Consider the following 27,679-nt stretch of genomic DNA (forward strand, 5'->3'; position numbering starts at 1 on the left):
CTGTCAAGTTTCGTACCATTTGGACTTCGTTTGATACTCTAACGGTTAACCGAGGGACTGAAAAGGCCTCGTGTGTGTTGCAGCCCAACACCCCTTCATTTTGGCCCAAAACCCACCTAAACCCGCTCCATCATCTAGAGCGTTCGATCACGATCGCGTGGCCAAAAACCACACCTCATTTGGACTCTCCTAGCTCCCTCTATGCCTATTTAAAGAACCCCCATTCCAAATCTCGGACCCCTCGTCCAAAACCCTAAAAAATTCGTCTCCACGCCGGGCGGACACGTCCGTCCGTGACCGGACGTGTCCGCCCAATCCGCCGCCGCCAACCAGGGAGCGCCACGTGTCCCCGCGGGCGCCCCACTTCGCCGCCGACCGCGCGGGCCCGCGAGGCCCAGCGCCAGCCCTCCCCGCCGCCAGCCGGGCCGAGCCCCGTGCGCCTCCTCGCCCGACGCCGCGCCGCCTCGCTTCGCCTTCGCCGCCGCCTCGACTGCGCCACCCCGCCGCCACCTCGCCACGCGCCGCTGCCCGCCCGCCGCGCGCCGCCACCCGGCCCGGATCCGGCGAGATCCGGCCGGCCCTTGCTTCTCTGACCTCTCCGGCGACCTCGCGCAGCGATTCCGGCGAAGATCCGGCCGCCTCGGTTCGCGTGCCATGAAACCCTAGATCTGGAGGTGGTTTTTTCACTAAGTCCCCGGATTTTCCTAGCCTAAGTGCCCTTGTTCATAGCCTCGTAACTTTGCATCCGTAGCTCCGATTCATGCATATAGCATATCAAAATGTTCATCTCAGAGAGTATTGTTAAGGGTTTTGTCATCTCTCCATAGGTGCAACCCATGTATTTTTGTGATGTGTGTGGTGACTAGCACAAGCTTGCAAAGTGGTGCACTTGGTAATTCTGTTTTCAGGGACTTAGCATTTCCACTAAGTCCTTGAGCTGTTTATCTCATATTGCCATATGTTCATGTTGTTTCCTAGTGCTCCGTGCCTCTTTTTAGGATGACCAGTAAGGATGTCTTGTTATTCTTGTAGTGCTCTATCCATCCATGTCTTTGTTTGCAATTATGGAGCACCCTAGATTGAGTCAATCGAGCTCTACTTTTGCTACTTTGTGAATGTGGGCAGATTGTCAACTTGTTTGCAATTTTGCCGATGATGTTGTAGTTGATCCGTGCATGCTATGCTATTGTTCTTGCCATGTCTAGCTTGCATTTTGTGTAGTCTTGGTGGATGTATGCTTAGCTTGTCATGACTTGCTTCGTATTGAGTGCATCGAGCTCGTAAACATGCCTACTTGAGATGTGTTTTCAGCATGTTCCAGTTTTCACCAAGTCTGAAAAATGATTATGTTTTTGCTATGTTCACATGCGTGCAATTGTATTTTCTGATCCCTTTTGGCTCAAGGTCATTAAGGGACTTTTGTTAAGCTATTTGAGTAGCTCCATGCCATGCTTTACTTTGGCATGTTCAGGTCCTGTAGCATATAGTTTTGTTGCTCCGAAGTATGCTACCTGATCTGAAATTCCAGACAAGTCTGAGATCTGTTTGTCATATGCATTTTTGCCATGCTTGTTTGAACCTGTTAATGAATGATTTGGCCGTAGCTCAGTGCTAGACTTTTGTTAAGCATCTTGAATTCATACCTGTCATGTATTTTGTTGTCATGTTTGGGTGTTGTAGCATGTTCGTCTGATCGCATTTAGATGGCTACTTGCTGTAAATCGCAGACCGGTGTCATATTTGAATCGCTTGCCATTTCCAAACCGTAACTCCGATTCTGGCGTTCTTTATATCGTTTTCAAGCGATTTCATCTCATCTTTCCAGTGGCACACTTGGATTCCCAAGTTGAGGCCAGGTTCATGCATTCCCGGTCACATCTTGCATATGCATCCCGCATCGCATCCCGCATAGCATATCATCTTTGCATCATCTTGTTTGATCCTTGCACGTGGTTGATTGTGTCCTTGTTGCTTGTTTGTCTTGTTTGGGTAGAGCCGGGAGACGAGTTTGCTAATGAGGAGGCCGTTGAGTTTGCTTTCGAGGATCCAGTCAACTCTGACAACTGTGCAGGCAAGATGATCATACCCTCGAAATCACTACTATCTATGCTATGCTAGTTTGCTCGCTCTTTTGCTATGCCATTGCTATGATGCCTACCACTTGCTTTCAAGCCTCCTAAATTGCCATGTCAAACCTTTAACCCACCATGTCCTAGCAAACCGTTGATTAGTTATGTTACCGCTTTGCTCAGCCCCTCTTATAGCGTTGCTAGTTGCAGGTGAAGATTGAAGGTCGTTCCTTGTTGGAAAATTTATTTGCTTGTTGGGATATCATTATATTGCCATGTTATCTTAATGCATCTATATACTTGGCAAAGGGTGGAAGGCTCGGCCTCTCGCCAAGTGTTTTGTTCCACTCTTGCCGCCCTAGTTTCCGTCATATCGGTGTTATGTTCCCGGATTTTGCGTTCCTTACGCCGTTGGGTTATAATGGTAACCCCTTGATAGTTCGCCTTGTTTAAAGCTTTTACAGCAATGCCCAACCTTGGTTTTACCATTTGCCACCTAGCCTTTTCTTTCCCTTGGGTTCTGCAGACTCAAGGGTCGTCATTATTTTAACCCCCCGGGCCAGTGCTCCTCTGAGTGTTGGTCCAAACTGTCAGCCGCCGGTGGCTACCAGGGGAAACTCTGGGCTGGCCTACCGGAAGTTTGGACAATCTGAGTGTGCCCTGAGAAAGAGATATGTGCCGCTCCTATCGGGATTTGTCGGCACATTCGGGCGGTGTTGCTGGTCTTGTTTTAACCTGTCGAAGTGTCTTGAAGAACCGAGATACCGATTATGATCGGAACGTCTTGGGAGGAGGTCTATTCCTTCGTTGACCGTGAGAGCTTGTCATGGGCTAAGTTGGGACTCTCCTGCAGGGATTTGAACTTTCAAAAGTCGTGCCTGCGGTTATGGGCAGATGGGAATTTGTTAATGTCCGGTTGTAGATAACTTGAACCTTAACTTAATTAAAATGAATCAACTGAGTGTGTTACCGTGATGGCCTCTTCTCGGCGGAGTCCGGGAAGTGGACACGGTGTTGGAGTAATGCTTGCGCAGGTTGTTCTCTAGTTTCTCGCTCGCGCTTTGCCTACTCTTCTCGCTCTCTTTTGCGAATAAGTTAGCCACCATACTTGCTAGTCGCTTGCTGCAGCTCCACTCATGTTTACCTTGCCATACCTATAAGCTTAAATAGTCTTGATCGCGAGGGTGCGAGATTGCTGAGTCCCTATGGCTCATAGATTACTATTACACCAGATGTAGGGCCTGATGATTCTGCTCCAAGAGATGCTCTTGAGCTCAAGTGGGAGTTCGACGAGGACTCTCAACATTACTATGTTTCCTTTCCTGATGATCAGTAATGGTGCCCAGTTGTGGGTGATTGGGACCGTGTCGCATGTTGGGTTATCTTTTATTTTGGCGCCGTAGTCGGGCCATGAGTGTTTGGTTGATGTAATGTTATTTATGTACTTGATTGACATGGCGAGTGTAAGCCAACTATGTTATCTCCCCTTTATGATTTATATTACATGGGATGTTGTGAAGATTGCCTAACTTGCGACATATGCCTTCAATGCGATTATGCCTCTAAGTCGTGCCTCGACACGTGGGAGATATAGTCGCATTGAGGGTGTTACATTTGGCCTCCTCGTCTTTCGCGCCTGCCTCTTTCCTGCCTCCTTATAAATAGGACCCGAAAGCCATCTTCCATTCTTCTCCTTCTTTCTTCCTACTCGCACTGCGACGTCCTGCACGAACCTCGCCGCCGTCGACCTCCGTCTCGACCTCAACTCCGGTCGCTGCATCGCCCTGAACAGACAAGAGAACTGCGGTGCTACTCCGCTATTCTACCAGCTCCAGTAAGCCATTTCTTTTCATCACCAATCTGTCGTTAGGATTTCGTCGGTGTTCTTCAGTGTTCATCCTCGTATCTCTTTTCCTTAGTTTAGATCGACGTATTAGATCCAAAAAATATGGAAAGCTTTGCACGGTGGTAGTTTTAGCACCTGTTTTAATACCAGATCACATCCCCACCGTGACAGATCTCCTCTAGGGCTTCTCTGTTTTTCCACTATCGCCTTTTATAGATGAATTTATCATTTTTCGTACACAGCGTAGATCCAAATTTGTAACCTCCATCTACGGAACTTGTTTTTCTCAGTACTTAGCCAATGTTGCTTCCGACAACTCTTTAAACATCTTAGTCATGGTGGCTTACCCTGCCGACTTGTCCTTTCTTCATATATCATTAGCCCTTGCTTTAAGCCGCCATCATAAATATGCACTGTAATTGTTTAACTTGCAATCCCATCAACTGATTTGAACCGCCCAATTATTTTCTTTTTTAGACTGTCCTTTCACCATGCCGCCGAAGACGATGATGTAAGTGCATCTAGTGCCACCCCTAGTTGGTTTTGGAGTATTAATGACAAACCTGGTTGAGGGACTAATGTGTTTGTGAGAATTGCAGGATAACACGGGTAGTAGTCCCTCGTTGATTTGGTTTTCCTACTGGAGATGACCCCTAAAATTGTATGAAGACATTGAAGACAAAGGTGGTATGTGAAGATATTCACATTGATGACTATGACAAGAGAAGACATCGCATGAAGACTATGGAGCGCGAAGACTTAGTTGTTTCGTTGTTTCCTTTTATTCTTTGTTGAGTCATAGGAACCACCGTACTGTTAAGTGGGGTCCCAGTGAACAAAGTCAGAGTGACTAAAGTGATGCTTAACCAAAATCCTATGTCTTCAAGCGAAGACAATGAGAGCAAATCTTATCCAAAGCTAGATGAGTCAGCTTTACTTGTAGCCCAACTAAAGTTGTCGCGTGTGTTTGAAATCTGACCGTTGGAACACATATCAATTCCTTAGTGACCTAGGGTCATTTCAGACAAATCAAGCTGGGTTGCTAGTGGCTATAAATAGCCCACCCCCTACACCATAAATTGGTTGGCTGCTCAGAGTTAGTGCACGAATTTTGTCGTTTGAGAGCAACCCACCTCGAAGCCTTTGAGGGAGAAATCCTTGTGAGGACAAAGCCCTAAACACCCAGAGCCAAAGAGTGTTAGGCATCACTTAAGTCTTCCTGTCTGTGTGATCTGAAGACTTGTTACACTTGAGGACTATGAATCCTCCAGCCGGTTCGGCGTCACGTTCTGAGCATCCAAGAGTCATTGTGGATCGCCGGTGAACGAAGTCTGTGAAGGTTTGGAATTCTACCTTGAAGACTTACCAGAGTGATTGGGCGAGGACTGGGTGTTCTTAGCTCAAGGGGAATAAGGTGAAGATACGGTCTTCTGAGTTAAATCTCAGCCTCCCTAACCAGACGTACAGTTCTCACAGCAATTGGAACTGGTAAAACAAATCATTGTCTTCAATGAGCAACCGGTTCTATCCTTCCCATGTTTTTATTTACAGTTGGTCCTTGTGAAGTCATTGCCTGTTTGCATAAGCTATTTGTCTTCGCTGTGTGTGTCTACTTGTTCTGATTGGCTTCATACTGTCTTCCATCCTGATCCATACTGCCTAGCTGCTATTAGTCTTTGTGCTTTCACTTCATTGAATACTTGACTATGGCTTGCCTAGTGTAGTTTACCTTCCGCTGCATGTTAATAGGTTCATTTCTATCGATTATCTTCGAAACTTCCATGTTTTGAGGCTTTCATAAAAATCGCCTATTCACCCTCCCCCTCTAGTCGATAACTAGCACTTTCAATTGGTATCAGAGCAAGGTACTCCCTTGTTCTGTGTGATTCGGTTTAACCACCTAGAGTTTTAGCTATGTCGATTGCAGGGATAATCAAAGTCTCCGCTGCGTGCCCCGTCTTTGATGGAACTAAATATCCCTACTAGAAGAATAAGATGCGCATTCCCAAGGCTGGTGAAGGTGTCACCGCTGCTGATGTCAAGAAGTTCGTTCAACTAGATTCCATTGCCGAGAATATCATCTATGGTCATCTGACCAAAGGGCAGTATGGCCGTGTGAGTGCTTTGGAAACATTTAAGCTAGTCCGGGACTGGCTCTCCAAGGTCAACGAAGGCGTCTCAACCCAGAGAGATCAAAGGATCGGTGTCCTTCGCAACCTCTTCAACCGCTTCAAGAGAAACAACAATGAGAATGTTCAGCTCACGTTTGATCGCCTCACTGACATCACAAATGAGCTTCAAGCTCTCGGCGCTACTGAGATCACCAAGCATGAAATCGTCAAGACACTCCTGAGATCACTTGACAGCTCGTTTGACACCCTAGCCATGATGATTCAAGAATGCCCTGACTTCAAGAGACTCGATCCGTCTGACATACTTGAAATGCTCAACACACATGAGTTTCAGCTTTCTGAGAAAAGAGATATCTACGGTCCCAACTATGGCCGAACTCATGCCTTGAAGGCAAAAGCTGTTTCCTCATCTGAAGAAGAATCTGACTGCAGTTTTGATGATCCTGAAGACATTGGAAAGGAGCTTGCTATGCTTGTGAAGAAGTTCCAAAAATTCACCAAGAAGACAGGCTTCAGAATGTCTTCATGATCCAGCTCAAGGAATGATGAAGCTTCTGCTCATGACTACAAGAAGAGAACATGCCACAAGTGCAAGAAACCTGGTCACTACATTGTTGAGTGTCCGAAGTGGGACAATGAGAACAAGAAGAAGAAGAAGAAGAAGAATGTGACAGCCTGGGTTTTGCCCCTTCTTTTTTGCTTGATTTTCATTTGAAATTTTTTACACTTGGAGTTTCTGAATCTTTTCATATGGACTTCAACATTTGGGCATCCTTGTCTTTCACCCAAGTGCTTCACTTCCCTCCTAAATCATTATTTCACTTCTGACCCACCCCGAAAAATAATCTTTGGAATATTTTTCTTAAAAGAAAAATATTCATTTTCTCTCTAAAATCCTAAGCCAGATCTGTTTGCTTGAAAGAAACCCCAATTTTTATGGCTCAGAAAAATCTGAGATAATTCACAAATATTCTGTGAACCCTAGTGCACCTTCTTGAGAAAAAATATTTCATCACTTTTTGGAATATTTTTGCTACAGAAAATCTTCTCTATTCTGGACAGAAATGGTGGTTTCTACAGCAACTACCATTTTACTTCCTCCATTTGACCTGAAATTTCTGGTGCATCTTTACCTTAGTAACTTATCACTAGCCTCCAAAGCACAGCTTCAAACTCCAAGCCATTTGACCACAGTAACATCACAAAGTTACTTACCAGAAACTTACTTGGTGTGTGAAAACTTCTCTACTGCACCTGGATCCAAACCAAATTGTGGTAACACTCAAAACTACCACGAACAACATGCCAGACATTGAGTTTTTGCTTAGATCGACCTGATGTCATAGTTCACACGGTGACCGCGTTCGTCCAGGCACGCTGGCATGCAGCCGACGCGCTCTACGACGCGCCCGAGCCTCTGTTGCTCGCGTGCTCGCTTCCCCGCCTGCCCAACCATGCCAAACCTCGCCACCATCATCGTCTCAATGCTCTTAACTCCTCCCTGGCGCTCGCCGACACCGGAGCTCGCCGCAGCGAGCACGGGCAAGGTCCGGCCAGCCCAACAGTGCGGAGCGCACTGTGCTCGTCGCCACTGTCTTGATCCTGTGCTCGTCTCCGCCCGCCCATGGTGGCCGTGTGACCTCTGTCGCCTTCTCCCCCTCTCACTGACACCGCTCGTCGCCGGGCGCCGTGGACAGGTGTCCACCGGCGGTGCTCGAAGCACCCTCGCCGCTCGCCTATATCTAGAGCCCTCCCCAGCCTCCTCGAGCACCAGCCAACACTCACACACACCCCACGATCGAGTAGGAAGCCGGAGCCCGGCCGGGTAGGCCTCGGGCCGCCGTCCCCGAGCTCGAGCTCACCAGCGATCCCCTCTGGTCGCCGTGGTAGCTCCAGCTCCTTCCAGGCATGGGCGACCCCTCCAGGGCCACTGCCTCTCTCCAGTGAGGACGTCCCGCCCTCTTGGAGCCCCTGGAGTGGCCTCTGCTCGCCGTCTTCCTCAACTCCGGCGACCTCCGCGTTCTGCCTCCGCTTGCGAGGTTGATTCCGACGCCGTTCGATCGCCCCTAGCTACGCCACGGGTACGGGCAGGTGCGCCTCAACCCCCTCCTGCCATCCCTCCCTCTCGTTTGGGCCAAGGAGCCCTCGTCACCGGCGAGAGCTCGGGTGAAGCCGCGGACCCCTCTATTTCCCTCTCCCTCTTTCCCCACCTAAATAGCGGGGCCCGCTAGTCAGCCACTCAGTACGCGCGTGAAGCGGTACGAGTGGTGGCGCCCCTGGGCTTTACGCCTTCGATGTCAGCCCCCCCCAATCTATTTAAAATTCATTTGAATTTACAGAAAACTTCAAGCAATCATAACTCTTCAACCATAAGTCCAAATGAATTGATTTTTTTGCATTGTGTTCTTTGATAAGAAATCTAGCAGCTCACCAAAGATGAGATTTTTCTAAGCTGCCTAGAATTTCTAGTGATTTTCAGAAGTGTTCTTGATATTTTCTTGTTGTGTTTAAAACCATTTTCATAAGGTGAAGCTTGTCTTGAGGATCACCAGGAGGCTTGTGAACCTCATCTGCACTAAGGCAAGCCACAGCAACATTTTCATGGTGCCATTTCAATATGTGTGATTTTCTTACTTGCATGAAAGGATTAATCCATGCATTTAAATGATTATGGAGTTATTTATATTCTGTTAAATATTGGTTAGTTCTTATGCTTGAGTTACATAATGGTTGAAACTAGTTTAGTGGATAGAGCAAGTTAAGATTTATTTGAGGTGATGTTAGAAATAATTTTGGTATGTATGTTAGCAATTATTTAAAGCTATGTTTGTGCCCTCTTAGATTGATAAAAAAGTTGTTAGAAAATTTTCTATTAAATACTTGTTTAATCATATTATTTGTCTTACAGAATGTTTGAACCCAACTTAGTGATGAAGAAAGTAAGAGTTGTTGATAATGAAATCTTTTTGACAAGCATATGAGAAATTTATCACAGTTACTTTCTTGCGTAAGAAGTTAATAAAACTTGTGGAAAAATATTTTGGTTAAGTTGTGAGTCATTTGAACAAGTACAGTAAATTGAGTTGTTGACGTTATGCTTGGTGTGTATAAGGATGACATCGATCATTTTTATGATTATATGATGCATGTGTTATTTTGCATTTCATGGCATGCTATGACACCGGTCATTTTTTAAGTTAAACCTGAATATAACTCAACTTGAATATACCGTTGACTGGGTCATGGTGCCAGTGAATCGAGTTTCTTTCTAGTGCAACCACATTTGCCTTTGTGGGAAGGCCTTGATTCGGTCCATTGACACGGCCTCTGGTCGGTGCCTCCATCTAGGGAAGGTTATGTCGTGCTTGCCCTGGCCTGGTGAGCAGACATAATCTTGTGTGCTCGTTGATGAGATTATGGTACCGAGTCACCGAGTGGTAGTGTCCCCGAGTGGGAGTGTTTTGACCACGACGGTGGTTGGGGTGTCTTTGGTAGACACGGGGCCACCCAGGACGAGCCCGTTGGGGGATTTGGGTCGGAGTGGCCGGGAGAGTGCTGTGGCAATGGAGGGGTTTTGTCAGGATGCCGTTGGTCCACCCGAATGGGAGTGCGAGGCCATGGGTTCCGTGGTGTGGGTACAGTGTGCTACCTCTGCAGAGTGTGTAATCAACCGATAGCCGAGTCCACGGTTACGGACACCTCGTAGTAGGTCCCACCATGAGTCAACTCTTAATAAAAATTGCACACTAAGTGATGAACTTTGCATTATTGATGGATGGCAGAAAGGCCATCGAGACATTTGGGACCAAATGATGGTCGTGGTTGTGATCGCCGTAAGGATCACGAGTTGTTCTTGAAAAAGACCACTTTGGTGGTGTGTTCTGACCACTTTGGTGGTGTGTTTGTGATCCAGAGATGATCACGGTTGGTAAGCTGTCCCGAGGGACGTTCGAGCATGAGCACACCATGTTGGCATATAGTATTGCACTTTTAATAATTGGTTAAATATCATGATATTGTTTGTCATTATGATGATGCCTGTTGTGAGCTTGCAAGTACATTCAATGTACTGACCTGGCGTGTCATGCCAGATTTCAGGAAAGTATCATTGGAGGAGAGCGTTGTCCGAGTCTAGATCGTGTCGACATTGGTGTCCCTGTGATATGGAGCTTCCGCCATGACGTTATTCCGCTGCCACGTAGTTGTTCAGATCGAGGCCCATTTATGTTCACTAAATAATGTACATATTGTTCAGCCGCACCGAGTGTGCCTCTTGGCCTCGACAACTGTTTGTAATGTAACTCTGTTCCGCTAGAATCAATAAAGCGTTTGTTATTCTGTACCAAGATGTTGTGTGTTGCCAGAAGACATGGTCTCTGGGCTGGCAATGTATGGTAAACCGGTCGCTCTAAGTCGGGGTGCCACAAAGAACAAGGAATATGATTCTGACGACAAGAAGAAGAAGAAATACTCAAAGTCTTCTTCCAAGTCTTCTTCAAAATCTTCATCACACAAGAAGAGCTCATGTGGCAAGGCTCGTGCGTTTGTTGGCAAGGAAATGGATTCAGAGGAGGAGTCTGCTTCTGAGGAGGCAGAGGTGGAGATTGAGGAGGAGTCCAATTCTGGCGTTGCAAGTCTTGCTACAGCCTACGTTGCCAAGTCCATCTTCAACACTGAAGACAATGACTTCGTCACCGATGCCGATGCTAATGACAAAGACAACTCTGCTCCCACCTATTGCTTCATGGCACGCGGTGCCAAGGTAAACTCACGCAATACTCACTATCAAACATCCAGTGAAGATGACTCTGATTGTGATTCCAAACCCAGCTACAAAACACTTGCTAAAATTGCAACTGAACAAAAGAAAGGTTTGGAACATATTCAAAAACTGTTAGACAAAAGCGATGACCTGTTGGACGCTGAAATGACTCGATCTCAGTCATTAATTGAAGACATAAAAAATCTTCATGTTAAGTATGAGGAACTTGAAAGTCGTCATGAAACACTCTCAACAACTCATGAAAAGCTTTCCTACGATTATCTTCAAAGGAAGCAAGAACTTGAGAAATTGAGAGCGGCTCATGAAGATCCTCAAAAGGAAAACGAGTCACTTCGCGCTGAATAGATCAGTCCTGCTCAGGAAGGATTTGAACCACCATGTCTTAAATGCCTTGAGCGTGATAACGCTACTTCTATTGCTGAATGTTCTACTTCTGCCACTGTTGCAATATCTTCAATTGTTGATGTGGAAACTAACCCCTCTGCTGAGGATGCCACTGCTATTGCTGATGAAAATGCTAGGTTGAAGACATTGCTTGAAACAGGGATGTACAAAAGTCTCAAAGGGCATCAGACACTATGTGATGTCCTCAAAAGGCAGATTCTGAACCGAAACCCAAGGAAAGAGGGTGTTGGGTTTGAAAGGAAAATGAATGTTGATGGCTCTTACTGGAAACCTGAGCAGTACCCCAAAACCACATGGGTTGCTGCAAAGGAACCTTCAGTGGATCCACGACGGTGGTCGGGGTTTCTTTGGTAGACACGGGCCACCCAGGACCAGCCCGTTGGGGGATTTGGATCGCAGTGGCCGGGAGAGTGCTGTGGCAATGGAGGGGTTTTGTCGGGATGTCGTTAGTCCACCCGAATGGGAGTGCGAGGTCATGGGTTCCGTGGTGTGGGTACAGTGTGCTACCTCTGCATAGTGTGTAATCTATCGATAGCTGAGTCCACGATTATAGACACCTCATAGTAGGTCCCACCATGAGTCAATGTTTAATAAAAATTGCACACTAAGTGATGAACTTTGCATTGTTGATGGATGGTAGAAAGGCCATCGAGACATTTGGGACCAAATGATGGTCGTGGTTGTGATCGCCGTAAGGATCACGAGTTGTTCTTGAGAAAGACCACTTTGGTGGTGTGTTCTAACCACTTTGGTGGTGTGTTTGTGATCCAGAGATGATCACGGTTGGTAAGCTGTCCCGAGGGACGTTCGAGCATGAGCACACCATGTTGGCATATAGTATTGCACTTTTAATAATTGGTTAAATATCATGATATTGTTTGTCATTATGATGATGCCTGTTGTGAGCTTGCAAGTACATTCAATGTACTGACCTGGTGTGTCATGCCAGATTTCAGGAAAGTATCATTGGAGGAGAGCGTTGTCCGAGTCTAGATCGTGTCCACATTGGTGTCCCTGTGATATGGAGCTTCCGCCACGACGTTATTCCGCTGCCACGTAGTTGTTTAGATCGAGGCCCATTTATGTTCACTAAATAATGTACATATTGTTCAGCCGCACCGAGTGTGCCTCTTGGCCTCGACAGTTGTTTGTAATGTAACTCTATTGCGCTAGCATCAATAAAGCGGTTGTTATTCTGTACCAAGATGTTGTGTGTTGCTAGAAGACATGGTCTCTGGGCTGGCAATGTATGGTAAACCGGTCGCTCTAAGCCGGGGTGCCACAACGCTTGGTATCAGAGCCGCGCTGACTGTAGACCATGCTAGGCTACGACACGCTAGATACGAGTTTTAGTTGAGTGTCGGTAGTAATTTGTGTTGATTATTGAGTTGCATGCATTCGGTTTATATATATATATTTATGCTAACCTGCTAATGGTTGTGGGTGTAGATGGCTCCGGTGCCGTATCCGTGCCAGTTGCAGCTGATGCCTTACATGTCATCGCACCTCCTTCGCAATGTGTGGCGTCGGCTGTATCCTCTCGGAGACGACCTAGACTATCAGTGTACCGGGAGCATCTAGCTGATTCAGTATATGAGTATCACGCAGTGGTCACTCTGCGCACTAGTTCCAATTCTAGCTCTTACACTCGCACTTCTCGGAGCGGTTATGCCTCCACCGCTTCTCAGGCTGTCCAGTTTGCTGCATTCGAGGTCCTTGTCGAGCTTCGTTACAACGAGGTCCGAATGCAGAACCACCTAGGTTTTTACTACTACCCATCTCTGCACGACAACGGTCGTGTCCGTTTCCCTCTCATTGATCCGGAGTCTGATAGCGTTGCTAGCCACCTTGCTCGTTATATCACTGCTAGCTATCTCATGATCCACGAGCTGGCTCGAGAGCTGACTCATACTCGTACTGCTTTAATCACTACTTTGGTCACTTCTAGATCCGCCACTACTCTGTCTTCGCTGGGATTTACCACTTATGTCCCAGTCAGTTCTAGCTCCCCTATTTCGCCGGTTACTCCCCGAGTAGCACAGGCGTTTCGGCCGCGAACCCTCTCAGTACTTCTGCCGAGTGGGTCTCACTTCTCGCTACCCCTGTAGCCCTGATGCTTCATCCTACCCCTGCCCCTGAGGAAGAGACCTCGAGGCAGTGCCGTCGTGTTACCTTTAACCCGGAGGTTTCCGTTAACCATGTCAGTTCGAGATCCGAGACCACTTCAGGGGAGGGCGTCGCAGCACCAGTAGAGCAGTAGTATCTTTGAGTATTCGCAGTTGTCTGGATGATGTATGGATGTAGTCATGATGTTTCATTGCCACTATGAGAGTAGTGAACTAGTCATGTTGTTTACTTTTCATGTATGAGTCTATGTATAATTATGTTGAGACTTTATTCACCGTATTTTTCGCTTTTTCTGCTTTCTTTCGAGATTTGTCGCTGGCTTTTCCCCAATTTTATTCTTCGGTCTTTCTCATCTCGATTGTGTTGCCTTGGGAAAAATTAACAATAGGATGACGCGGGGAGGCAGCAGTAGCAACGTTCGTGAGGGAACTCCTGTTCGTCGTTCCGCACGACAGGCAGGACAGTCTCCCGAGCCGTACGTTCAGCCACCACCTCCATCGCCTGATCCTCCCTCCACCGAGCAAATTCTGCGTATGTTTGAAGAGAAAAGAAACAATGATCTGATTGAGATATTGAGAAGTGTTGAAGCTATGGTTGGACAGAATGGAAATCAGAATGGTCATCATTCAAAGCTGTCAGATTTTCAGAGGACCAGTCCACCCAGTTTTATTCGGGCTGTTGACCCATTGGATGCTGACGATTGGTTGCGTACAATGGAGAAAAAGCTTGAGATTTCCCGTACTGAAGGAAATGATAAAGTTCCATTTGTAACTCATTACCTTGAAGGCGCAGCTACCATATGGTGGGAAAATACCAAGGCCATGTGGCCGAGTGATGAGGAAATCACCTGGGAGAGATTTAAGGATAAGTTTCGAAAATACCACATCCCTACTGGAGTTATGAAGACCAACCAACGTGAATTTCTCGCACTCATCCAAGAAAATCAGTCTGTGTCTGAATATCTGCAAAAATTCAATCATTTGGCCCGTTACTCTCTATATGACGTGGCCACCAAAGAAAAGAAGATTGACAGATTTCTTGGAGGCTTAAATCCGCAACTTCGGTGTGCTCTAAGTATGTTTGATTTCACGGATTTCCAAACTCTGGTGGACAAGGCGTTCATTGCTGAACGGGAGCACAAGCTGATATCCGATAATAGGCCTGCTAACGACAACAAGCGCAAGTTTGAGTCAAAGAAGGATGGGCCACCTATGCAAAAGGCTCGTACCTGGCAGCAGACTCAAGTGGAATACTGGCCAAATTGGCAACAGAATGTTAACAAGACCACCACCCAAGTCAAGAATATTGTTACCAATCCAATGCATGAGGAGCGTCAGCGCAATAATTCTTGTTGCATTTGCGGGCAGCGCGGACTTGAACCACCATGTCAAGGATTTGAACCACCATGTCTTAAATGCCTTGAGCGTGATAACGCTACTTCTTTTGCTGAATGTTCTACTGCTGCCACTATTGCAATATCTTCAACTGTTGATGTGAAAACTAACCCCTCTGCTGAGGATGCCACTGCTATTGCTGATGAAAATGCTAGGTTGAAGACATTGCTTGAAACAGGGATGTTCAAAAGTCCCAAAGGGCATCAGACACTATGTGATGTCCTCAAAAGGCAGATTCTAAACCGAAACCCTAGGAAAGAGGGTGTTGGGTTTGAAAGGAAAATGAATGTTGATGGCTCTTACTAGAAACCTGAGCAGTACCCCAAAACCACATGGGTTGCTGCAAAGGAACCTTCAGTGGATCCATCCACCCTATCTGGCTTCACTTGTGCTAATCCCATCGTCATTGATGGATCCTTTGATGCAAACTATAAACTGTTTAAGAATCAGAATGGTGAAGTGTTTGCAGGTATATTGGTACTAACTGCAGGAATGGGCCACCTATGAAGAAAGTCTAGGTGCCGAAAAGGTGTCTGGAGAATCTTCCTGTGAATGTCGTCATGACACCACAGGGGAAGAAGACAAACCCCAGACCACAGGCTTCATATGGTCCAAATGCTTCATACAGACAGAGGACTCACCTGAGTCGCACTAACACAAATGTTTTGCAGGGAAACCATACTCAGGCCTATGAATATGAGCGTGTTTCATCAAACCACCATGTTCATAAGACCCAGAACTACCCTGCTTATTCTTATGAGTACTATTCTCCACCTGCAAGACTATTTGCTAGGGCTCCAAAGCCAAAGTTCTCAGATGTTGCACTTAGACTCATTGCTTCGAAGCCACCCTTGATGATGTGGGTGGCTATGAAAGCTTAACTCTCTTTTGCAGGGAAAGGTCTCCAGCCGAAAATCAAATGAGTCTGAAGCTATTGCTGGGGACCTGAAACATCTTGTAGGGTGCAAGATCAAATGCCCAAATGGTCTTATTATGTATTTTGTTCCCGAGTCTCTTGCTACTTTCCCTATCAGTCCTAACCTCGATATAAGCTTTAATAATCCCCTTGCTCATCAAATGTTTATGCTTCACAATGCTCTTCGCGAAGCCTATCCCCCTAACTACACTGTAGGGTATGACACCGGCTGCTTCAGAATGGATTATTGATAGTGGATGTACAAATCACATGACTGGCAAACGAAGTCTTCTCGTGGACTCAAACTTACGTCCATCTGACAAAAGTCACATCACATTTGCTGATACTGGTAAAAGCAAGGTATTGGGTCTAGGTAGAGTTGCAATCTCAAAGGATCAGCACATGGATAAAGTGATGCTTGTTGAATCCCTTGGTTTCAATTTAATGTCTGTCTCAATGCTTTGCGATTTGAACATGATTGTGATATTTGGAAAATATCGTTGCCTTGTTCTAATGGAATCTGAAAAGTCTCTAGTCTTTGGAGGGTATCGGAAAGATGATTTGTACATGGTAGATTTCTCAGTAGGACCACAGCTTGCCGTATGTCTTCTTGCAAAAGCTTCAGAATGCTGGCTCTGGCATCGGAGGCTAGGGCATGCTGGCATGAGGAACTTGCATACTCTTGCAAAGAAGAAGCACGTCATAGGCATCGAGGGCGTCAAGTTCAAGAAGGATCATTTATGCGGTGCCTGCGAAGCTGGAAAGATGAGGAGGGCCAAGCATCCCTCGAAGAGAATCATGACAATGACTCAACCCTTCGAACTGCTACACATGGACCTCTTCGGCCCTACTTAGTACTCTGCCCTTACTACTACTGCTTGTCTTTATGGCTTCATCATTGTTCATGATTATTCAAGATATACATGGGTGCATATAATCCTCTACAAGACTGAAGTGCAAGATGTCTTCAGACGCTTCGCCAATCGAGCCATGAACAACTATGGCGTCAAGATCAAGCACATCAAAAGTGACAATGGCACTGAATTCAAGAATACCGGCCTCGACACTTATCTCGATACATTGGGAATCACTCATGAGTTCTTAGCTCCATACACGCCGCAGCGGAATGGCATCGTGGAACACAAGAACAGAACACTCATTGAGATGGCTCAGACGATGCTCGATGAATACAAGACACCAAGAAAGTTCTGGCCTGAAGCTATTGATACTGCATGCCATGTCATCAACCGTGTTTATCTTCACAAGCTTCTGAAGAAAACATCCTATGAACTCCTCACTGGTAAGAAGCCAAATGTCAGTTACTTCAGAGTATTTGGTGCTAGATGCTGGATCAAGGATCCACATCACACTTCAAAATTTGCACCAAAAGCACATGAAGGTTTTATGCTTGATTACGGAAAGGATTCACACTCCTATAGAGTCTTCAAACTCTTTCACTATAAAGTGGTTGAAACTGTGGATGTGCGGTTTGATGAGACTAATGGCTCGCAAAGAGAGCACCTACCAAATGCGCTAGATGAAATTCCAGCCAGTGAATCCATCAAGCTTATGGGAACTGGAGAAATCATACCGTCCGAAGTACAGCCTGAAGAGGAACTTATCATCTCTGCACCTAATCAACCTGAATACAGCTCAGCTTGAAGACAATCCTTCAAACGATGACAATGATCAGCAAGAGAAAAATCTTCGTCCAGTTCATCCTCGTGTTGCAAATGAAGTACAGATTGAGAAGATAATTGATAGCATCAATGCACCTGGTCCACTCACTCGTTCAAGGGCAACACAACTAGCAAATTTCTGTGGGCACTTTGCATTCGTCTCAATATCTGAACCCAGGAAAGTTCATGAAGCCTTCATGGAACTTGAATGGATTCAAGCTATGCAAGAAGAGCTTCAATAGTTTGAGCTGAATAATGTATGGGAACTGGTCAAGCGTCCTGATCCTCGTAAACACAATATCATAGGCACTAAATGGATATATCGCAACAAGCAAGATGAGCATGGTCAAGTTGTCAGAAACAAGGCTCGTCTCGTTGCTCAAGGATACACTCAAGTTGAAGGAATTGACTTCGATGAAACATTTGCTACTTTGGCTAGGCTTGAAGCTATATGCATACTGCTAGCCTATGCAAATCATCATAACATCCTTCTGTATCAAATGGATGTGAAGAGTGCCTTTCTCAATGGCAAGATTGAAGAAGAAGTGTATGTTGCACAACCGCCTGATTTTGAAGATCCAAAACATCCTGATATGGTTTACAAGCTCAACAAGGCACTGTATGGCCTCAAACAAGCCCCTCGTGCTTGGTATGACACACTCAAAGACTTCCTGAAGAGCAAAGGCTTCAAACCTGGTTCCCTGGATCCCACACTCTTCACGAAGACATATGATGGTGAACTGTTTGTGTGCCAAATATATGTGGATGACATTATCTTCGGCTGCACTAATCAGAAATACAGTGATGAGTTTGGATACATGATGCAAGAGCAATATCAGATGTCCATGATGGGTGAGCTGAAGTTCTTCCTTGGTCTTCAAATATGGCAGCAACGCAACGACATCTTCATATCTCAAGAGAAATACCTCAAAGATTGTCTAAAGAAGTTTGGAATACAGGACTGCAAAGGTTATACAACGCCAATGCCTACCAAGAGTCATCTGGATCCTAACGCCAATGGTAAAGAGTTCGATCAAAAGGTATACCGCTCCATGATTGGTTCTTTGCTTTATTTATGTGCATCTAGGCCAGATATGATGCTTAGTGTTTGCATGTGTGCTCGATTCCAAGCGGCACCAAAGGAATCGCATCACTTAGCTGTGAAGCGAATTCTTCGATATTTGGCTTACACCCCAACACTACGATTATGGTATCCAAAGGGCTCAGAGTTTGATCTAGTTGGATTCTCGGATGCTGATTATGCTGGTGACAAGGTGGATCGCAAGTCTACATCAGGCACATGTCACTTTTTGGGACGATCACTTGTGTGTTGGTCTTCAAAGAAGCAGAACTGTGTATCTCTCTCCACTGCTGAATCTGAATACATTGCTACTGGATCTTGCTGCGCTCAGCTTCTCTAGATGAAGCAAACACTCAAAGACTATGGCATTCATCTGAAGCAAGTGCCACTCTACTGCGACAATGAAAGCGCCATCAAGATTGCCAACAACCCAGTTCAGCACTCGAAGACAAAGCACATTCAGATCCGTCATCACTTTCTCAGAGATCATGTCATGAAGGAAGATATTGATATCATTCACGTCAACACTGAAGAGCAACTGGCAGATATCTTCACAAAGCCCTTGGATGAGAAAAGGTTTTGCAAGTTGTGGTGTGAGCTAAATATCTTGGAATCGTCAAATGTCCTGTGATCATGCACACATCCTAACACTTATGCATGTTGATGACTTAGATGTGCAACACACGAAGTAACATATATCTTAAAATAATGAAGACTTACACTCTAAGTGTGAATACATTAACATGGAATTTGACTTCAGAGCGCTACGATAATTGTGCGCCGTGTCTGGGTCTAATACTTCCTATACGGTGGGTAACGCCACCACCAAAATTTTGTTTGGAGTATTTTCTATTGGTGTTATATTTGCAAAGTCTTCGCATTTGGTTTGTCTTCAATATTAACATGGCTTCATGTTTATCTTCACAATTTTGATTTGGTCTCATTTGTATATATTCATGTATTTGAGTTGTGTCCTCTGTAGCATTCACTTATAGCTATGTCTTCTCGTTGGATCTTTTGAACTAAGTGAATGTGATCGGACCCTAACCTTTCTATGCTCCGGTCTCAAGTCTATCTATCCAAATCATATGCACTCTATTGAAACTGTCGAATATCTTCGCTGCGTCCTTGTCAGCAGAAGATACAGAGACAAACATTAAATCTATTTTAAATGCTCAATCTTTTTTGCCTGAAACCCGGAGAAGCGGGAACGACCACCCGACAATCCAGGCGTACGTGGGAACGTGGAACAACCTCCAATGAGTTGCATGATCGCCACGTGTCCTTCAGATGTGAACCGCCAGGGGCACCTGTGTGATAACGCTGCGCCGTCCATGTCCTTATAAATACACGCCACACCCCTGTCATTATCTCTTCTTCCACTTCTCTCTGTCGCACAAACCCTTGCGCCACCGCTAGCCCTCGACGACGCCGGCGACGAAGCGCTTAGCTGCCCCAACCTCACTAACGCCGTCATCACGCCGGCCGCGGACATCGTCTTCTCCGCTGTCGCCGTAGGTGTCCTCCGTCGCCAAGTTAGGGCACGGAAGATCGAACTACTCGGCCTCATCTCCTACTCCGTCTAGCAGTTCCTTGAGTGGTAAATAAAAACTCTTTTTACAATCCTTTTTGATCCAATAGATTCATCCTTTTCAACCACAAGTGGTTTCTGTTCCTACAAAGTTGGATCTATCCTGTTCTGCATCTCATAACATGCCTAGTATGTTCACTTATGCTTCACAAAGTAGTTAGATTCCTCACTTGTACTTATTCATGGATTCGTACAAATCTGGAACCAACTCTCTACATATGAGTGAATGTCTTCGCACTATGAGGTCAATGTCTTCTAAACTGATTTATCTTCAAAATCTTCTGAGAATGCATATGACCTCTTCCCCTTCCCTCGCATCTCTAATGCTGTCACAGGTACATGTCCGTGGGAGAATCCCTTGGTTCTCATAGTCTGCATTCATTTGCAGAGTTCTTACAGCATCACATAAATTATCCCGAAGCCAGTTCCTGTCTGACCAGCAGACGGAAGACTTTGACAGTGTTGAAGCCTTTTAGTCTAAACTTCATGGCAACGGAGAAATCAGCAAGGTAGGGTGGCAGACAGCGTCATGGTGGTACATCAATGGATCTGCCCGAAGATCTCTATGAACTATACAAAACTGACCCCGAAGAAAGCTATAGTCAGCGCAAGACACGAATCCAATGGATTCGAAGATATTGGGCCGAGCAATGGTTCAAGTACAAATTCGTCACCAAGGAGTATGCTGAGAAGAATGCTATCACGCGTCCTTGGGGAGATATTCTCTATAAAAATCTTCAACCCAAGACCAGAACTGATGCCATTGCTCAAGGATTCTACCCTTGCATGGTCCGAGGGCCACAGCCTACTGATGTCGACCCATCGTCATTGCTATGGTGTCGAGATGACAACCTGTTCAAGCGCAACTTTCAGTTTGCCAAGAACTCGGCCAGGGAAAACAAGAAGTCTTGGGGATTAGACTTCAACCCCGGTCCATCTGCTCCTTGAGCCGATGGCACACGCGATGCTAAACCCAATCTTGTTGGGCCCTTCTACAACCTTGAAGGTCTTATCACTCACATTCAGGTTCAAGGGGCAGATGTGGATCACTCTACAGATGACGCTGAATCTGACGAAGCGCCTGCACCACCGAAGCTAGTGAAGCAAAAGAAACCAAAGGCTTCAAAGCCCTCCTCCACACCAAAGGTCTCGCGGGCCATTGCACCTCCTGAAGCCAGTGGGCAGTCTGTAGATCTTTCTCGCATCTCCTGCTACTGCTTTGAGAAACGAGAATGACGCCATTGATCTGTCTAGCGACGACGATCTTGGCGATGATGCTCTTGAGCAATTGATAAAGAGCAAGCAAGAGGCGGAAATCTTCAATGATCTTCCCCTCTTTGATGTGGAGATCCTGTACAAGTTTATTAATGAGTGGTTTGACAGCCCAGACCTCAGTTTTGAAGATCTTCAGCTCCCAATTGGCCTCAACGTCTCTTTCCATGGAGCCATTGCTCCTGAGCTGGCTCTTGCACAGAAAATTGTTGAGCTGAAGAACAAGATTGATTATGAGAAGGCTAAGTTCAAGAAGCACATGGACAAGCTCAACGTGGAAGACATCCAGAACTTCAAGATCATGATGCATGAGCTCAAGGAGGCATTCCACAAGAAATGTGAAGAAGCAAGAGGTTCTCGTGAGCGCATCAAGAATCTCGCTGCCAAATGTGTTCAAGGCTACAATGAAGCTGAAAAGCGCAAGGCTTTGGGGCGACCAGACATCAACCCCAGAATGGATGCCAAGAAGAAGAAGAAGCCTGTTGTGGCCCAACCAGAAGCATCAAGGCAGGAAGAACCTAGCATTGTCTTCCCGGCCAGTCTAATAGGCTCGAAGCCTAAGGTCCCCACGGCGGCTTCGGAACTCAAGAAAACAAGGGCAGCTGAAGCCGAAGCCCGCAAGCGCAAGACCAAGCACACCATTGACGATGCTCCGCCAAGCAAGAAGAGAAAGACAAAGAAGAGAGACCGGGATGCTCCCACAGAGCCCCTTGTTGTCGAGCCAATCTCAGTGGCTCATCCTGCATCTAAACATCGTGAGCGCCAGTTGATCGTTCATGAGGCTGCTTCCACAGAAGCTCCAGTAGTTGAAGACATTCCAGCTGTTGACCCCACCGCAGCTAAAGACATTGGTCATCAAGACAATGTTGAAGATGATGAAGTCCTTCCTCAGATCGAACACAATGTGGTATCATCGCCTGTTCTCACGAACAGCAAACTCATCAGCATTGGTCATCCATTGATGCCAATTGCTTAGGATGACTCATGGGCTGATCACCCTCAAGAATCCCCTCGTGATGAAGAAACACCAGTTACTTCCCCAACCCATGTCACCACTCCGGTGATTGACAATGAAGACTTTGAGGCCCAACCAACTCCATCTCCACAGGCGTCGCCAGCGTTTCACAGGCTTCGCAAAGGACCAAGGCCACAAGTCACTTTGTCAATTGTTCCAGAAGGAGAAGAGCGCCAATCCGTTTCACGCAAAGTCTTTCCGGAAGCCTCTCCTACTGCTAACATCCCTGAATCTGAAGCCAAAGTGGCTGAAGATATTCCGGCTGCATCAGCCGATGACCAAGAAGAAGAACCAAGAGAAGAAGAACGTGTTGCTACACCCTCGTCCAACCCTGAAGTTGTTGTCGAGGAGAACATGTCCGACCCTCCAGCTCCTGAAGTGGAGGTTACCAATACTCAGGCGGCCACCAACCTCAACATTGAAGCCAATGATGTTGTCATGGATGAAGCTACTGTGGTGCCTGAAGCTAATGTGGTGCCAGAAGTGATTGCACCCGAAGACAATCTGCAGCCTGAAGCCCATGCCTCTGCTCCTGTACCACCTCCAAGGCCACACACACCATTGAGCAAGCATATGATCGTGGTCAGCTTGTTACCATCCACTGGCCAATTCTGGTTCCTCCGCCTACTCCCGGACCTCAATTTGACTATCATGTGGAGCACATGCCTCAGGTCCAGAAGCCAAAGCCAAGGCTACCACGGTTTCCAGGTACTGCAACCTCACCAGGATCGTTTAATCTGAATGGCTTCAAGGCACACAACACATTCTTTGACAGTGACAAGAACCCCTACAGAAGGCCAAGAATCTCCTCAGATTGATTCTGGAGTTATTAGCAGCTCAACTACTATTCTTGCATCTTATACAATCAGGGGCGCATTTTCCCTCATATGCGTCTAGACTGCGAAGCCATTGCTAGATTGCCTTGCCTTGAAGAAGCTCTTGACTGCTTCCGTGATGCGGGTCTGCTCAACTTTGTGACTGACAAGGAACATTGGAATGAAGAACTTCTGCTTCAATTCTATGCCACCCTCCACATTCGTGGATACAACAGGGATTCAAATACTTGGATCCTTGAGTGGATGACGGGCGATGTACATCATGAAGCTAAAGCCCAAGACATCATTGAGCTCACAGCCCTGCCCACTCCTGGCAAATATTATGAACCAGGTTGTCAGCAACACCAGAATGCTTTGGAGAGAATTTTTCAAAAGCCAGAGCCTAACATGAGCCAAATGCTGAGCATGATGAAGCCTCTGCCACGCGATGCTGTATAACCAACGGAATTCTTTGTTGAAGACCTAGAGTATCTGCCCTGCACCATCTATCATATCATCAGGCGAACTCTATGTCCTGTCAAAGGACATTCATCTGCAGCGAAGCTTGAAGGAGCAATGAAGACTTTGGTTTTCTATATCTTCAATGGCGTCGGTTTCAATGCTCAAGACTTTTTCATTAGGCAGTTAGCTGCATCTGGCTCCGACATCTTTGGTCTGAAGTTCAATGCTCCATGGGTAATGCGCCTCATCAAGCTTCACTCTGCTATCAACTATCAGCCGTCTGCGCGCAATCATCTTATATTCTTGCCAGAGGTTGATCGGTTTGTTGAAGCCATTTACCCAGAGCCTGCAAAGGAGCCAATTTATCTTCACAATGTCGATCGTCAAAGCTTCACCCAGCCCATTGAAGGAGTTCAGGCCGTTTCTCATGTTTACCCCTTGGCTGGCAATACACGTGCCCCTCGCACCCAAACTGAAGCCACTGCAAGTACCATTTCCCAAAGGCCTCGGAAGCGATCTCGTGTTCTCAATGACCGAGAGCTTCTCATTGCTCTACATCAGAAACAGGATAAGCATCATGACTGGCTTAAGCATCAGATGCAAAGCCTCTTGGTGGACGTCAATCGCATTTGAAATCTTGCCACCAAGAATGCCTTTGTTACACATGAAACCTGTCGGAGGTCTTGGAAGAGTTTGACATTGCTCTGTGCTGAAGCTGATCTTCAAGACGATGGATTCACAGAGAGATTCAAGTTTGACTCAACTCCTCCAAGGAATGCTCACTTGTGTCGGACTCCCTCACTTGAAGACTCTGACTATTCTTCCTCAGCTGCAATAGTCAATGCTAGAGTCATAGATGATCAAGATGATGCTACCTCACAACCTCCAACTTCAGCGCGTGTCGACACTGCACCAAGTTCACATGCACCACCAAACCTCAACGACGACCCTGCTTCACCTACTCCTCATGGGGATGAGTAGAAGCTCTATGTCTTCAAACCTTTTTGGTCATTACTGACAAAAGGAGGAGAAGCATATGAGTTGATAGTCTTCAAGCGGGTCCATATGGGTGGTTGCTATACTTTTGCTACATTTGCCACGTGCTTACAACTCTCGCTTTTGATACATTTGGTTCGTTTTGAGTTGTAACACTTAAACTTGATGGTCGTCTGCTACCTTTTCGACACTATGTGATGCGATGATAAATTCCGCATGTGCGACAATAAATTCCGCACGAAGTCATTTTGCAGACATCCATTTTTCATTATGCATGTCATTATCTTCGTCATATCCTTTCATGCATGATGAATTGTCTTCATAAGTAGAAGAGGAGCTCCGCGAGTACAACCTGCCATGTGCATTTGCATTCAAAAGCAAAATACTTATATGCACATCTTCAGGGGGAGCCTTTCTGCTACTTAAGAAGACAATACCTAAATCCTTTACAATTTCATATACTTTTATCCCCGTTGAAAACTTCAACCAGTTTGTCATCAATCACCAAAAAGGGGGAGATTGTACGTGCATCTAGTGCCACCCCCAGTTGGTTTTGGAGTATTGATGACAAACCTGGTTGAGGGACTAATGTGTTTGTGAGAATTGCAGGATAACACAGGTAGTAGTCCCTCATTGATTCGGTTTTCCTACTGGAGATGACCCCTAAAAATGTATCAAGACATTGAAGACAAAGGTGGTATGTGAAGATATTCACATTGAAGACTATGACAAGAGAAGACATCGCGTGAAGACTATGGAGCGTGAAGACTTAGTTGTTTCGTTGTTTTCTTTTCTTCTTTGTTGAGTCTAGGAACCACCGTACTATTAAGTGGGGTCCCAGTGAACAAAGTCAGAGTGACTGAAGTGATGCTTAACCAAAATCCTATGTCTTCGAGCGAAGACAATGAGAGCAAATCTTATCCAGAGTTGGATGAGTCAGCTTTACTTGTAGCCCAAGTAAAGTTGCCGCGTGTCTTTGAAATCTTACCGTTGGAACACATGTCAGTTCCTTAGTGACCTAGGGTCATTTCAGAAAATTAGGTCGGGTTGCCTAGTGGCTATAAATAGCCCACCCCCTACACCATAAATAGGTTGGCTGCTCAGAGTTAGTGCATGGCTTTTGTCGTTTGACAGCAACCCACCTCGAAGCCTTTGAGAGAGAAATCCTTGCGAGGACAAAGCCCTAAACACCCAGAGCCAAAGAGTGTTAGGCATCACTGAAGTCTTCCTGTCTGTGTGATCTGAATACTTGTTACACTTGAGGACTGTGAATCCTCCAGCCGGTTAGGCGTCGTGTTCTGAGCATCCAAGAATCATTGTGGATCGCCAGTGAATGAAGTCTGTGAAGGTTTGGAAGTCTACTTTGAAGACTTACCAGAGTGACTGGGCGAGGACTGGGTGTCCTTAGCTCAAGGGGAATAAGGTGAAGACACGGTCTTCTGAGTTAAATCTCAGCCTGCCTAACCAGACGTACAGTTGTCACAGCAACTGGAACTGGTCCAACAAATCATTGTCTTCAACGAGCAACTGGTTCTATCCTTCCCATCTCTTTATTTATAGTTGGTCCTTGTGAAGTCATAGCCTGTTTGCATAATCTATTTGTCTTCACTATGTGACTGCTTGTTCTGATTGGCTTCATACTGTCTTCCATCCTGATCCATACTGCCTAGCTGCTATTAGTCTTTGTGCTTTCACTTCATTGAATACTTGACTATGGCTTGCCTAGTGTAGTCTACCTTCCGCTACATGTTAATAGGTTCATTTCTATCGATTGTCTTCGAAACTTCCATGTTTTGAAGACTTTCATAAAAATCGCCTATTCACCCCCCTATAGTCGATAACTAGCACTTTCGGATGACAACTTGCACCTGGGTTCCTTCCACAGTCACCGAGAGTACTTTGAAGGATTTTGTCACTTTGGGATTCTTACCAGAGAAGAGTGTCATGCATTATCGTGTTCCCGACCTTGAAGAGAAACCTCAGCCAGAAGATGGTGAAATAATTATTTTTACTGACCATATGACCCCGGGCTTCTCACAGCCCAGCTCATAATTCTTCAGGGATGTTCTACACTTTTTAAAACTCCACCCGCAAGATATTGGACCCAATTCTGTATCTAATATCTGTAACTTCCAAGTTTTTTGTGAAGTTTACCTTCAAGAAGAACCTACCGTTGAACTCTTCAGGGAATACTTCTACCTGAACCACCAGAATGAGTATACCAATGGTCCTAGTTTGGAACTTGGCGGGATTTCAATTGAACGCAGACGAGATGCCGTCTTCCCTCTAGTAGTCCTGCCAAGCCATCCCAAGGACTGGAATCAAACGTGCTTCTACTGCAAAGATACCTCGTCGTCTGATGAAAATCCGATGCCGGGTTATCGAGCTGATCGTTCTTGACGCAAAGCACCCACTACCTGACAAACTTACTGCCGCCGAACACAAGAAACTTGTCCCCAAAATCAGAAAAGTCCAAGCTTTATTAGGAAATGCCTTGACCGGAGTTGACTTGATCCGCTGCTGGGTCACATGGAAGATCATACCTTTAAGCCGCCGAACCGGCTTAATGTTTTCATACACTGGAGGAACTGATGACCCTTTACATCATCGTTCTATCACTACAAAAAAAAGACACATCCGGGACATTTTGGGCCGAACGAAAAAAATTCTGTCATACATATGACACTTCTATGACAATAATTGTGACAAAACCCGGTATCATCATAGATGTGGTGGGCTCCTACTTCTATGACAAAGAATCATGACCGAAAATGGGCTTTTCGTCCTGGGCGGGCCGGAGATGCAGCTGCATGACATTCTTTGGGCCGTCCATGATGGAAAAAACCATGGTAGAAGCGAGGGCGAGGAAAATTTTGGGGAGTTCCCGGTTACGGTGGGAGGTTGGGGGCCGAGCGATGCGCGTTTCTCTCGTACACATACGTGAGTGTGTGCGAGGCATTGGTTCTAACTGAACCCGAGCGAGGCGTTGGGATCTAACTGAACCGAGTGATTGCACTGCAGGCTACGCGTTACTAAACCCGAGCAATCGATTCATGGCTGTTAACTGAGCCTGATCGAGCGATTCCTTCGCTACTG

This window comes from Triticum urartu, chromosome 6, assembly GCF_003073215.2.
Source record: "Triticum urartu cultivar G1812 chromosome 6, Tu2.1, whole genome shotgun sequence".
Classification (NCBI taxonomy): Eukaryota; Viridiplantae; Streptophyta; class Magnoliopsida; order Poales; family Poaceae; genus Triticum; species Triticum urartu.